A 14832-nucleotide genomic window follows, 5' to 3' on the forward strand; every position below is an offset into this window, starting at 1 on the left:
ATCCTACTTCACCACCCTCATCACCTCACTATCCAACAACCCAAAACGACTTTTTGAAACCTTAAACTCCCTCCTGAAACCTAAAGTACAGGCCCCCATCACTAGGGTTGAGCGACTTTCATTTTTTTAAGATCGAGTAGGGTTTTGGGAAACCCGATTTTGTCCAGAGTCGAGTCGAGTGCAGTCGGCCGATTATCGCTAAAAGTCGGGGATCGACCGAAACACGAAACCCAATGCAAGTCAATGGGGAAGCATAGTCGGCAGTGAGTGGAGGCCAGGAAAACACCTACAGTGCCCATTTTAATGCCAAAAACATCCATTCTTGTTTCTGAAGCTTGCCAATCTTAATTAACTGTATAATAATAGTTGGGCATAGGGAATTGGGGGAAAGTTGTGGGGGGAGTAGGGCTGGCTCAAGTTTTTTGTGGGCCCAGGAAATGCGGACTACGTCACGGCGGTGTTGCAGGGAAAGGTAAGTATTTAAAAGTTGCAAGTGCTGTGATCCTGAGCAAGCAGGGGGGGGCCCACTCGTTCGCATTGCCACTGGCACAGGGCCCCTCAAAGTACGGCGGTGTGTTTGCATGGCGGGGGCGCCTCCCACCAGCAGCGACACTTTTGCGTACTCTGAGGGGCCCTGTGCCAGTGACGTCGCCAACGAGTATGCCCCCCCACCTGATGAAGGTACCTGCACTTTCATCTGCACCTTCCTCTTTGTCCCTGTGTAAGGTGGTATAACATGCGGGAAGGGGAACCTTACTTTCAGCAGGGACAGATTCTGGCTGTGTAGAGTACAAGGGGAATGTAGTGGTCTAGGTCAATGTACCAGCAGACTCATTTAGCAGTGGCTGGGCAATGGGCAGGATGAGGAGGAAACAGATATAGGGCCAAAGAATAAAGTAGGCTACATGCAGTTCAAAATTGGTAACAGGACTAAACAGGCGGCATTGCTTTGTTCAGTGGAGTAGCAAACCCAAGAGCAGCAGACACTGTTTCAAGGGCCTAACCACACTAGTAGGCCAAATGCAGTTTAATATCTGATAGTATAGGGCGAAAGCCAGAATGTGGAAGCTCAGCTTTGTTCAGTTGAGGACAACACCAGGGAGGGGCAGACACCTTTAGTAGGCCGGAAAAGCCTATTGCATTTTTTAAAATGGTAATTTGGAGCAGAAGGTTGAAGCTCAGCTATATTTAGTTGAGGACAACACCAGGGAGGGGCAGAAGCCGTTAGTAGGCCCTAACCACCATTTTTTTTTTTAAAACCACTTAATGAGAGCCGGAAGGTTGAAGCTCAGCTTTATTTAGTTGAGGACAACACCAGGGAGGGGCAGAAGCCGTTAGTAGGCCCTAACCACCATTTTTTTTTTTAAAACCACTTAATGAGAGCCGGAAGGTTGAAGCTCAGCTTTATTTAGTTGAGGACAACACCAGGGAGGGGCAGAAGCCGTTAGTAGGCCCTAACCACCATTTTTTTTTTTAAAACCACTTAATGAGAGCCGGAAGGTTGAAGCTCAGCTTTATTTAGTTGAGGACAACACCAGGCAGGGGCACACAGACAGACACCTTTAGTAGGCCGGAAAAGCCTATTGCATTTTTCAAAATGGTAATTTGGAGCAGAAGGTTGAAGCTCAGCTTTATTTAGTTGAGGGCAACACCAGGGAGGGGCAGAAGCCGTTAGTAGGCCCTAACCAAAGTTGAAGGCCAAATGCAGTTTAATTTCTGATACTATAGGCCGAAAGCCAGAAGGTGGAAGCTCCAATTTAGACAGTGGAGGACAATTTGAATTAGGGACTGCAGACAGACTTAGTAGGCTGTCCCCTGTGGACCATGCATCCACCACATTAACCCATTGCGCCGTAATGGACACGTAATCTTCCGTGGCCATGCCTACAGGTCCATGCGTCTGTTGTCAGGTGCACCTTTGTACTCACAGATTGCCAGAGTGCATGGACAATGCGGTCTTCTACATGCTGGTGGAGGGTTGGGATGGCTTTTCTCGCAAAAGAAGTGTCGACTGGTTAGCTTGTAGCGTGGTACAGCGTAGTCCATCATGGCCTTATTAATAGTAAATAAAATATATAACTAGGCTCTATGAACTTTTAAATAGGTTCCAGGGGTACACGGGCAGCATTGGTGTGGTCAGTGGAGGAGTATTGCAAGTAGGGGCTGCAGACAGGCTATCAAAGGCCTAAAATAACAAACAGTAGGCAGTCATGGCAGTTTTACATCGGTTACATGGATACACAGGCAGGCACTCCAGGCAGCATTGTGGTCAGTGGAGGAGTATTGCAAGTAGGGGCCGCAGACAGGCTATCAAAGGCCTAAAATAACAAACAATAGGCTCATTGCAGTTTTACAGCGGTTACATGGATAGACGGGCAGGCAGCTTGGTGGTGAGTGGAGGAGTATTTAAAGTAGGGACCGCAGACAGGCTATCAAAGGCCTAACATAACAAACAATAGGCTCATGGCAGTTTTACAGCGGTTACATGGATACACGGGCAGGCAGCTTGGTGGTGAGTGGAGGAGTATTTAAAGTAGGGACCGCAGACAGGCTATCAAAGGCCTAACATAACAAACAATAGGCTCATGGCAGTTTTACAGCGGTTACATGGATACACGGGCAGGCAACTTGGTGGTGGTGAGTGGAGGAGTATTTAAAGTAGGGACCGCAGACAGGCTATCAAAGGCCTAAAATAACAAACAATAGGCTCATGGCAGTTTTACAGCGGTTACATGGATACACGGGCAGGCAGCTTGGTGGTGGTGAGTGGAGGAGTATTTAAAGTAGGGACCGCAGACAGGCTATCAAAGGCCTAAAATAACAAACAATAGGCTTATGGCAGTTTTACAGCGGTTACATGGATACACGGGCAGGCAGCTTGGTGGTCAGTGGAGGAGTATTTAAAGTAGGGACCGCAGACAGGCTATCAAAGGCCTAAAATAACAAACAATAGGCTTATGGCAGTTTTACAGCGGTTACATGGATACACGGGCAGGCAGCTTGGTGGTGAGTGGAGGAGTATTTAAAGTAGGGACCGCAGACAGGCTATCAAAGGCCTAACATAACAAACAATAGGCTCATGGCAGTTTTACAGCGGTTACATGGATACACGGGCAGGCAGCTTGGTGGTGAGTGGAGGAGTATTTAAAGTAGGGACCGCAGACAGGCTATCAAAGGCCTAAAATAACAAACAATAGGCTTATGGCAGTTTTACAGCGGTTACATGGATACACGGGCAGGCAGCTTGGTGGTCAGTGGAGGAGTATTTAAAGTAGGGACCGCAGACAGGCTATCAAAGGCCTAAAATAACAAACAATAGGCTCATGGCAGCTTTACAGCGGTTACATGGATACACAGGCAGCTTGGTGGTGAGTGGAGGAGTAGTGCAAGGAGTGTCTGTCCCAGTACTCCCAAAATATAAATAGATGTTAATGTCTCGCAAAACAACCACAACAAAAAAAAAGGTGGCATACTTAGGTACAGGGGTGGGCTCATCTACTGAGTTTCTGACATAGTAATTTGGCAGTAACTATTTAATGGTGCCAATATAGGACACAGACACAGACTACTTTAAGTTGCATCATAGATGTCTACAAATTTGTATTGTCAGTGCCAGACATTGAATGATGTCAGCGAATAGACTAAAGATTGGTGGAGCTGTGCGACATAATTTTGGACGTGGTAGAGCACATTTTGAGCTGGGGTAGGGGGGAACTCTCTTGAGGCCGGTGGGACCGCCCCAGGGCCCCTCATGTTACAACGGTGTGTCTGACGTTGGGTGCGCACCACCACCGCCAGAGACACTACATTTTATTATGAGGGACCCAGTAGCAATGCCGTCAACCAAAAGCGAGCACACCCACCTCTTCAGACAAACAGCAGTCTCACGGGTGCTTGCGCCAAGTCGCGATACCACGGCCCCGTGTGGGGAGTTTTGCCATTTAGGGAGGTGTAAACATGTCGTATGCTGTACAATCAGCTGCAGCAAATTAGACATTAGAAAAGTAATTCACAGGCAAGAGCTTTTCATAGGAAAGCTAGGTGTCGGCCGGGCAAGGTGGGGCAAAAGATTTCGAAATCCAGTTGTGGTTCATTTTAATGAATGTTAGATCGTCAACATTTTGGGTAGCCAGACGAGTCCTTTTTTCGGTTAATATTGAACCTGCAGCACTGAATACTCTTTCTGATAGGACACTTGCTGCCGGGCAAGCAAGCTCCTGCAATGCATATTCTGCCAATTCTGGCCAGGTGTCTAATTTGGAGGCCCAGTAATCAAATGGGAATGACGGTTGAGGGAGAACATCGATAAGGGATGAAAAATAGTTAGTAACCATACTGGACAAATGTTGTCTCCTGTCACTTTCAATTGATGCAGCAGTACCTGTCCTGTCTGCGGTCATAGCAAAATCACTCCACAACCTGGTCAGAAAACCCCTCTGTCCAACGCCACTTCTGATGTGTGCACCCCTAACACTCCTAGTCTGCTGCCCCCTGGAGCTCGTGTGAGAACGATCTCGTGCGCTGTGTGCTGGGAATGCCTGAAGCAAACGGTCAACAAGAGTTGATTGTTTGGTTGCTAATATTAGTTCCAAGTTCTCATGTGGCATAATATTTTGCAATTTGCCTTTATAGCGTGGATCAAGGAGGCAGGCCAACCAGTAATCGTCATCGTTCATCATTTTCGTAATGCGTGTGTCCCTTTTTAGGATACGTAAGGCATAATCCGCCATGTGGGCCAAAGTTCCAGTTGTCAAATCTCCGGTTGTGATTGGTTGAGGGGCAGTTGCAGGCAAATCTACGTCACTTGTGTCCCTCAAAAAACCAGAACCCGGCCGTGACACGCAACCAATTTCCTGTGCCCCCGGGAAAGGTTCGGCATTAAAAATATACTCATCCCCATCATCCTCCTCGTCCTCCACCTCCTCTTCGCCCGCTACCTCGTCCTGTACACTGCCCTGACCAGACAATGGCTGACTGTCATCAAGGCTTTCCTCTTCCTCTGGTGCAGACGCCTGCTCCTTTATGTGCGTCAAACTTTGCATCAGCAGACGCATTAGGGGGATGCTCATGCTTATTACGGCGTTGTCTGCACTAACCAGCCGTGTGCATTCCTCAAAACACTGAAGGACTTGACACATGTCTTGTATCTTAGACCACTGCACACCTGACAACTCCATGTCTGCCATCCTACTGCCTGCCCGTGTATCCTCCCACAAATAAATAACAGCACGCCTCTGTTCGCACAGTCTCTGAAGCATGTGCAGTGTTGAGTTCCACCTTGTTGCAACGTCTATGATTAGGCGATGCTGGGGAAGGTTCAAAGACCGCTGATAGGTCTGCATACGGCTGGCGTGTACAGGCGAACGTCGGATATGTGAGCAAAGTGCACGCACTTTGAGGAGCAGGTCGGAGAACCCAGGATAAGTTTTCAATAAGCACTGCACCACCAGGTTTAAGGTGTGAGCCAGGCAAGGAATGTGTTTCAGTTGGGAAAGGGAGATGGCAGCCATGAAATTCCTTCCGTTATCACTCACTACCTTGCCTGCCTCAAGATCTACTGTGCCCAGCCACGACTGCGTTTCTTGTTGCAAGAACTCGGACAGAACTTCCGCGGTGTGTCTGTTGTCGCCCAAGCACTTCATAGCCAATACAGCCTGCTGACGCTTGGCAGTAGCTGGCCCATAATGGGACAACTGGTGTGCAACAGTGTCATCTGCCGATGGAGTGGTTGGCAGACTGCGTTCTGTGGAAGAGCTGTAGCTTCTGCAGGAGGACGAGGAGGAGGAGGAGGAGGGGGTGCGAACGCCTACAGCCAACTGTTTCCTAGACCGTGGGCTAGGCACAACTGTCCCTAAATTGATGTCGCCTGTGGACCCTGCATCCACCACATTCACCCAGTGTGCCGTGATGGACACATAACGTCCCTGGCCATGCCTACTGGTCCATGCATCTGTAGTCAGGTGCACCTTTGTACTCACAGATTGCCTGAGTGCATGGACGATGCGCTGTTTAACATGCTGGTGCAGGGCTGGGATGGCTTTTCTGGAAAAAAAGTGTCGACTGGGTAGCTCGTATCGTGGTTCAGCGTACTCCATCAGGGCTTTGAAAGCTTCGCTTTCAACTAACCGGTAGGGCATCATCTCTAACGAGATTAGTCTAGCTATGTGGGCGTTAAAACCCTGTGTACGCGGATGCGAGGATAAGTACTTCCTTTTTCTAACCAGAGTCTCATGTAGGGTGAGCTGGACTGGAGAGCTGGAGATCGTGGAACTTTCGGGTGTGCCGGTGTACATGGCAGACTGAGAGACGGTTGGAGACGGTATTGTTTCCGCCGGTGCCCTAGATGCAATATTTCCTCCTACAAAACTGGTGATTCCCTGACCCTGACTGCTTTTGGCTGGCAAAGAAACCTGCACAGATACTGCCGGTGGTGCGGAAAATGGTGGCCTTACAGTGACGGAAGGGATGTTGCGTTGCTGACTAGCTTCATTGGCCGAGGGTGCTACAACCTTGAGGGACGTTTGGTAGTTAGTCCAGGCTTGAAAATGCATGGTGGTTAAGTGTCTATGCATGCAACTAGTATTTAGACTTTTCAGATTCTGACCTCTGCTTAAGCTAGTTGAACATTTTTGACAGATGACTTTGCGCTGATCAGTTGGATGTTGTTTAAAAAAATGCCAGACTGCACTCTTCCTAGACTCGGATCCCTTTTCAGGGATTGCAGACTGAGCTTTAACCGGATGGCCACGCTGTGCTCCAACAGGTTTTGGCTTTGACACGCGTTTTGGGCCAGATACGGGCCCGGCAGATGGAACCTGTTGCGATGTTGATGCCTGCTGCGGCCCCTCCTCCACCTCCGCTTCTGAACTACTGCCGCCTGCACCCTGTTCCCCCAATGGCTGCCAATCGGGGTCAATAACTGGGTCATCTATTACCTCCTCTTCGAGCTCGTGTGCAACTTCGTCTGTGTCACTGTGTCGGTCGGTGGTATAGCGTTCGTGGCGGGGCAACATAGTCTCATCAGGGTCTGATTGTGGATCTGTACCCTGAGAGGGCAATGTGGTGGTCTGAGTCAAAGGAGCAGCATAGTACTCTGGCTGTGGCTGTGCATCAGTGCACTCCATGTCAGAATATACTTGTAATGGGCATGGCCTGTTAAATGTTTCACTTTCTAAGCCAGGGACGGTATGTGTAAAGAGCTCCATGGAGTGACCCGTTGTGTCGCCTGCTGCATCCTTCTCTCTTGTTGTAGTTTTTGCTGAGGAGGACAAGGAAGCGACTTGTCCCTGACCGTGAACATCCACAAGCGACGCGCTGCTTTTACATTTACCAGTTTCGGAAGAGGAGGCAAAAGAGCTAGAGGCTGAGTCTGCAATGTAAGCCAAAACTTGCTGTTGCTGCTCCGCCTTTAAAAGCGGTTTTCCTACTCCCAGAAAAGAGAGCGTTCGAGGCCTTGTGTAGCCTGACGACGAAACTGGCTCCACAGCTCCAGACTTAGGTGGAATATTTTTATCCCCACGACCACCTGATGCTCCACTACCACTACCATCATTACCAGCTGACAATGAACGCCCACGACGACCTCTTGCACCAGACTTCCTCATTGTTTTAAAATCTTAACCAAAGTAACTTTATTTGTTGCTGTCAAACAACTTACACGGTGAGCTATAACTTCAGTATGATTTCAATATCCCTTAACAGGTTGGTGAGACCACAAGGAAAATCAGGCACAATGTTACACACTCTGTTTTCTGTGGCACAAAATCACAGAGATGACACACACGCAGGACTGTCACTCAAGCACTAATGTCAATATTAATCTCCCACCTAATTTATGTATTTTTTTTTTTCAGGGAGACTTTAGAAACCAAATAATAAGAAAAAAATAAATAAATAAATAGGCTTTCTATAGCCCACTGAATGAGAGATAGCACACACAGCAGTGGCACACAAGCCCTGACTGAGGCCAATATTTTTCTCCCACTGATTGATGTAGTGTTTTTGTGTTGAGGTAGATTTTTGAACACAAATCAAGGAAAAAAAAAAAAAAGCTTTCTATGGCCCACTGAATGAGAGAGGTGGCACACCCAGGAGTCAAGACTGGCACACAAGCTGAAAGGGCAATATTACTCTCCCACTGTTTTTTTATGTATTTTTTGTTTTTTAAGGGAGACTTTAGAAACCCAATAATATTTAAAAAAAAAATAAATAGGCTTTCTATGGCCCACTGAATGAAAGGGAGAGAGGTGGCACACCCAGGAGTCAAGACTGGCACACAAGCTGAAAGGGCAATATTACTCTCCCACTGTTTTTTTATGTATTTTTTGTTTTTTAAGGGAGACTTTAGAAACCCAATAATATTTAAAAAAATAAATAAATAGGCTTTCTATGGCCCACTGAATGAGAGGGAGAGAGGTGGCACACCCAGGAGTCAAGACTGGCACACAAGCTGAAAGGGCAATATTACTCTCCCACTGTTTTTTTAGGTTTTTTTTTTTTTTCAGGGAGACTTTAGAAACCAAATAATATTAAAAAAAAAAAAAAAAAAATAGGCTTGCTATAGCCCACTGAATGAGAGATAGCACACACAGCAGTGGCACACAAGCCCTGACTGAGGCCAATATTTTTCTCCCACTGATTGATGTAGTGTTTTTGTGTTGAGGTAGATTTTAGAACACAAATCACGGAAAAAATAAATAGGCTTTCTATGGCCCACTCAGTGAGAGATGGCACACACAGGGATGGCACTGTAGCAGAAATGCCAATCTTAATCTCCCACAAAAAAAAACAAAAAAAAAAAAAAAACTGTCCTACAATTACTATCTCCCTGCAGTAATGTAAGCCAGGTATGGCAGGCAGCAATAGGAGTGGACTGATGCACAAATTAAATAAAAAGTGTGGACAAACAAAAAAGATAGCTGTGCAGAAAGGAAGGAACAAGAGGATATGTGCTTTGAAAAAAGCAGTTGGTTTCCACAGTGGCGTACACACAGCAATACAGCTATCACGGAGCCTTCTAGGGCAGCCCAATGAGCTACAGCGCTGAGGGGAAAAAAAAAAAAAAATAGCTTCCACAGTCCCTGCACACCGAAGGTGGTGTTGGACAGTGGAAATCGCTGCAGCACAAGCGGTTTGGTGGTTAGTGGACCCTGCCTAACGCTCTCCCTGCTTCTGACGAAGCGGCAGCAACCTGTCCCTAAGCTCAGATCAGCAGCAGTAAGATGGCGGTCGGCGGGAATGCCCCTTTATAGCCCCTGTGACGCCGCAGACAGCAAGCCAATCACTGAAATGCCCTTCTCTAAGATGGTGGGGACCAGGATCTATGTCATCACGCTGCCCACACTCTGCGTTCTATATCACATATGGGGTGTATCTAAATATGATACCCCTAAGGTTCTCAAAATATAACACCTAAATCAGCCAGGAGACCTATTGATGTACTATATAACCTAAAACATAGCTTTTAATAAATAATGTTAAAATATGACATGGATAATAACAATAAAGTGCAAAAAAGTGCTCATGTGACCTGTGCCAAATTAAAAATTGGTTTGATCTCACCCAATAGTCCAATCTCTTTTTTTCTCCTTTTTTCCGGGAGCATCCAACAATATTTTCGGGGGAGGGGGGGATTTAAGTATTTCTATCCTACCCCAGTCGTGCCCCTGTGTAGCTCCCGCCCTGACAAGGGCAGTCCCCAAGTCAGTCTAAAGTTTTGTACCCACCAAAAATAATGTACCCTTCCCTACGCGTTTCCTCTCCCATAGGGGAGAATCATCAGGGGAACTAAAAAATATATGTGGGATATTATTGTCCAGAGAGAGTCCCTGCATCCGCTGGTAACTCCCGTGTCCAGAATTCCCAGTAGTGGGATCAGACCTGTAGTGGGGTGAGCTGCGGGGCCCAGTGCTTCCACTTAAATAGATTATCATGTGGACTCGGCGTCCTACCTCACTTCCGGTTACTCCTATGTTTCCATAACACCATTATCATTTCCCACAGTCAAGGCAACATATAAACAAATCCGCCTCCCTCTGTTTGGGGGGTGTGTGTCACGCTGTATTTATTTCCACACTTTCATCACTTGCCCCATACCGGTATATTTTTATCCCTCCGGTTCATTCCGGGCGTCTGTGCACACAGTACTTCCGTTCCCCTGTGTCTCGCCGTTGATTTCCAAAGCGGCGAGGACTGTGTGTTGTTTTTCTCCTTCCCCCAACGCTACAGCGCTCTCTTTCTGCGCACGCGTCCATTTCTCCTTTCCCCAACGCTGCAGCGCTCTCCTTCTGCGCACGCGTCTATTTCTCCCTCTCCTGACGCTACAGCGCTCTCCTTCTGCGCACGCGTCTGTTTCTCCTTCTCCTGACGCTACAGCGCTCTCTTCTGCGCACGCGTCTGTTTTTACCAATCATTCTCCCTGTGTTACCCATGCAAGCTATACGCTGCATGTGTCCCACTCCTTCACATCTAATGCCCATGCGAACGGACCAAATTATGGCGTGCAAACCAAATGTGGGTACCCCACTTCACGACATATTCTCTGTGGCTGCTGACATTACAAGGGGGAGGGAAGGGAGAAAAGGGGGAGAGAAGAGGAGGAGGGGGAAAGGAGGGGGGAGGGGAAAAGGAAAATGAGGGGGGGAAAAAATCCCTACTCATATTATTTTTTATATATTGCCATATTCACACTGGTTTTTTATATATATATAAAAAAGGGACGTACCAAGTGGTCCCTAACTATATGTAGCCCTATATCATCTAAGGTAGATAATAATAGTCTCATCCTTTTTTCTTTTTTTCTTTTTTTCCCTGCAATGGGTATATAGAATATAATGGAAGAGGGTCCCCACTTGCTATTATCCATATATAAAATTTACAAGAAAATCTCTGTTTCAAACTACACATAATGTGAGCCAGAGACTAATATTACAAATGTAGCAATGGCCACTATTTGTTCCAAGGTCATAATAGACCAATTACACACTGTTTTCTTGGCCAGGATACCTCTCAAAGGACCAGAAACTCTACCTCCAACGTTTATTATTTCCTCCGAAAATATAGCCCCATATGCCACCCAGGGTCAATTGGAGCCAAAACAAGAGAACAAAAACCCCAACTTGAGTAGGCGAAGGTAGATGAGTAGGAAACTAGGGGGGGGGGGGGGGGGGGAGGCAAAAGGGGGTTCATAAAAAGCACTTGTAACTCAATTGCTCATTTAAGCCTCGGGGATGACAGGTATCCAAGCGAAAAATCCATCTCGCTTCCTTTTGTAGCAAGATCCTATCAAAGTCACCCCCTCTCCTTGGCCGTTTTACCTTTTCAATTCCCCTAAACTGTATAACCTTCAGGTCCCCATTATGTATTCCATTCACGTGTCGGGCAACAGATGTATCTCTCTTATTGCGAATATCCCCCACGTGTTCACCTATTCTCCTCCTGAATTCTCTGATGGTTTTTCCAACGTAGCCCATGCCGCAGCTACAAGTGATGTAATAAACAATGCCCTTAGTTTTGCAATTAATAAAATCTCTGATCTCAAAAGACCTATCTGGGCCCTCAAACCTCTTACATACCGATATATGCTCACAGGCTACACAATTGCCACATCTATAGCTTCCTTGTACTCTACCTGGTAACCACATGCTGTCCGTTGTGGGCATAACAAAATGACTATGCACCAGGCGATCACCTATTGTTTTACTCTTCCTATAGGTGATTTGCGGTCTCTTCCCCACAAAATCTTTAATGTCCTCGTCCATTTGGAGTATACCCCAGTATTTTTCAATGATTTCTCTCACCATTGGGGCCCCGTTATCATAGGTACATATGAGTCTTGCCCTACCATCTAATTCCTCATCTTTTCTTTTTGGTATCATTAATTCTCTCCTCTCCTTTTGGTTGGCGTTTTTGAAGGCTTCTCTGAGTATTCTATCAGGATAACCCTTTGTCAAAAATCTCTGGCGAAGATCATCCGCCTTGATTTTAAAATCTTTATTGTTTGAGCAATTTCTTTTAAGCCTCAAATACTGTCCTTTAGGTATTCCCTTTTTCAAAGCGTAAGGATGGTGGCTCTCCCACCTTAATAATGAATTTGTAGACGTGGGTTTACGAAAGATGGTGGTTTCCAGGGTATCCCCCCTATCAGATTTTGTTATCATCACGTCCAAAAACGCTATCTTTCTAGGGTCAATTTCGTATGTCACTCTCAGGTTCATTTCATTTAAATTCAATAAGTTGATGAACTCCCGGAACTCCACTACAGTCCCCCGCCATAAGATGAACACGTCATCAATAAATCTGACCCACAAATCAATATGATTGGTCAGATGTACATATTCATCCGAGAAGACGACGGTGTCCTCCCACCAGCCCAGGAACAAGTTAGCATAACTCGGCGCACATGGATTCCCCATGGCCGTGCCCCTGAGCTGGTGGAAGGCATGGCCATCAAAACTGAAATAATTTCCGTTTAATACAAACTGGAGGAGAGAAATAATCAAATCATTGTGTGGGGTATATTGACATCCCCTGGTTGCCAGAAAGTGCTTAACCCCTGCGATGCCAAACTTATGTGGGATGGATGAGTACAGAGACTCAATATCAATGCTGGCTAGATGTACCCCAGGTTCAATGTGAATATCATTCAGTTTGTTTAAAAGATCACTTGTGTCTCTAATATACGACGGTAGAGAGCTCACAAAAGGCCGAAGTATCTCGTCTAAATATACACCCACATGATGCCCCACACTACCGATACCTGATGCGATAGGTCTTCCTTTAAGGGGACAAGTCCCCTTATGCACTTTCGGCAGTGCATAAAAGGTCGCAGTCACTGGATGTGTGGGGAATAAATAGGAGTACTCCTCCCCGCTGATTAGTTTGTTACTTTTAGCTTCATCAAGTATACTTTTCAATTCTCTTTTTGTGGCCTCTATTGGATTATTGCTTACTCTCGTGTATGTTGTTTGATCATCCAAAAGAGACAGGCACATATTTCTATATCCCTCGACAGTCATGATGACTATGTTTCCCCCTTTGTCAGAGGGTTTGACAATTATAGAGGTGTCCTCTTCCAATGTCCGGAGTGCCTCCACTTCAATTTTTGTTAGATTATGCCTACCATGTGCTGTTTCCCTCCCTTTGATCTCCTCAGTGGTTAGTTTAAGAAATACATCAATGGCCGAGACATCACTGCCTACTGGAGGCATTTTAGTACTTTTTTCTTTTAAAGATGAAAAAGGGCCATGTCCACTTACAGAAGGGGGGACCTGATCCAAATTAGCCAGAAGCTGAACATCCTCAAGTATATCTACTGGGATGTTCAGGTTAGCACATGTTTTTCTATTTTGTTGTTTAAAAAATTTATGCCATCTCAATTTCCTTATAAACAAATTAACGTCTTTGACACAATCAAAAGTGGAGAAATCACTCGTGGGAATAAAGGACAACCCCTTGCTTAGTACCGTCATCTCTGGTTCGCTTAGAACTTTCTCTGAGAGGTTTACTACCTGTAGTTCTAATCCCTGTGAAGGGTATTCCTGCTCCTGAGGGAGTACGTGCTGTCTAAAAAACCTGGTCTTGTAGACATGTGATAACCACCCCCTCTTGAGTACCCTCTATTCCTTCCTCTCTGTCGGCCTCGTGTACTCCTCTGTCTGCTCTCCGTATCAGAGGGGTCGGTTTCCGTTGAGGAGAGATCTGTCTCTCTCTCACCCCTATCCAACCGATCCCCAAGGACCTGATATATCTTATTGTCCTTGAAATCCTGGAGGTCCCTTAAGTACTGTTTGTGTTTTCTCTCCTTTAGTTTGTACTGGAATTTCTCAATGGAATTTTGTAACTGGGTTTCTTTGATACTAAAATCACTCTCGTCCTTGAACTTTTTAACAATCTCAATTTGCTCTTTAAGTTTTATATTTAGTTTTTCAAAATTGGTTTTTTCCTCATTCACCAGTAGGTTCATGAATCTAAGAGAGCTGTTTGTTGCCTCCTTTTCCCAACAGCTCATAAGCTGGGGACTCCGGCAACGAGGGGCTGGTAATAGAGTGATTCGTAACCCCCTAGGAACTATATTGTTCTTTAAGTACGTTTCCAAGCTCTGAATCTCCCACCATGAGCTTGTATGTTCCTTATACAGTTTATTAAGGTCCTTAAACGCTGTTGTATATGTTGGAGTATATTTTTTCTGGGCGAAGGTTTTTTCAGAGAATATATCCCTGGCTTCTGTAAGCCAAGAGTCAGTATCCGGTCCTGTCGATAAGAACCCAGCCATAACAGTGAAACCAATATCACTATATCACATATGGGGTGTATCTAAATATGATACCCCTAAGGTTCTCAAAATATAACACCTAAATCAGCCAGGAGACCTATTGATGTACTATATAACCTAAAACATAGAGGGAGGCGGATTTGTTTATATGTTGCCTTGACTGTGGGAAATGATAATGGTGTTATGGAAACATAGGAGTAACCGGAAGTGAGGTAGGACGCCGAGTCCACATGATAATCTATTTAAGTGGAAGCACTGGGCCCCGCAGCTCACCCCACTACAGGTCTGATCCCACTACTGGGAATTCTGGACACGGGAGTTACCAGCGGATGCAGGGACTCTCTCTGGACAATAATATCCCACATATATTTTTTAGTTCCCCTGATGATTCTCCCCTATGGGAGAGGAAACGCGTAGGGAAGGGTACATTATTTTTGGTGGGTACAAAACTTTAGACTGACTTGGGGACTGCCCTTGTCAGGGCGGGAGCTACACAGGGGCACGACTGGGGTAGGATAGAAATACTTAAATCCCCCCCTCCCCCGAAAATATTGTTGGAT

Source organism: Ranitomeya variabilis, chromosome 5 (genome assembly GCF_051348905.1).
Source record: "Ranitomeya variabilis isolate aRanVar5 chromosome 5, aRanVar5.hap1, whole genome shotgun sequence".
Lineage (NCBI taxonomy): Eukaryota > Metazoa > Chordata > Amphibia > Anura > Dendrobatidae > Ranitomeya > Ranitomeya variabilis.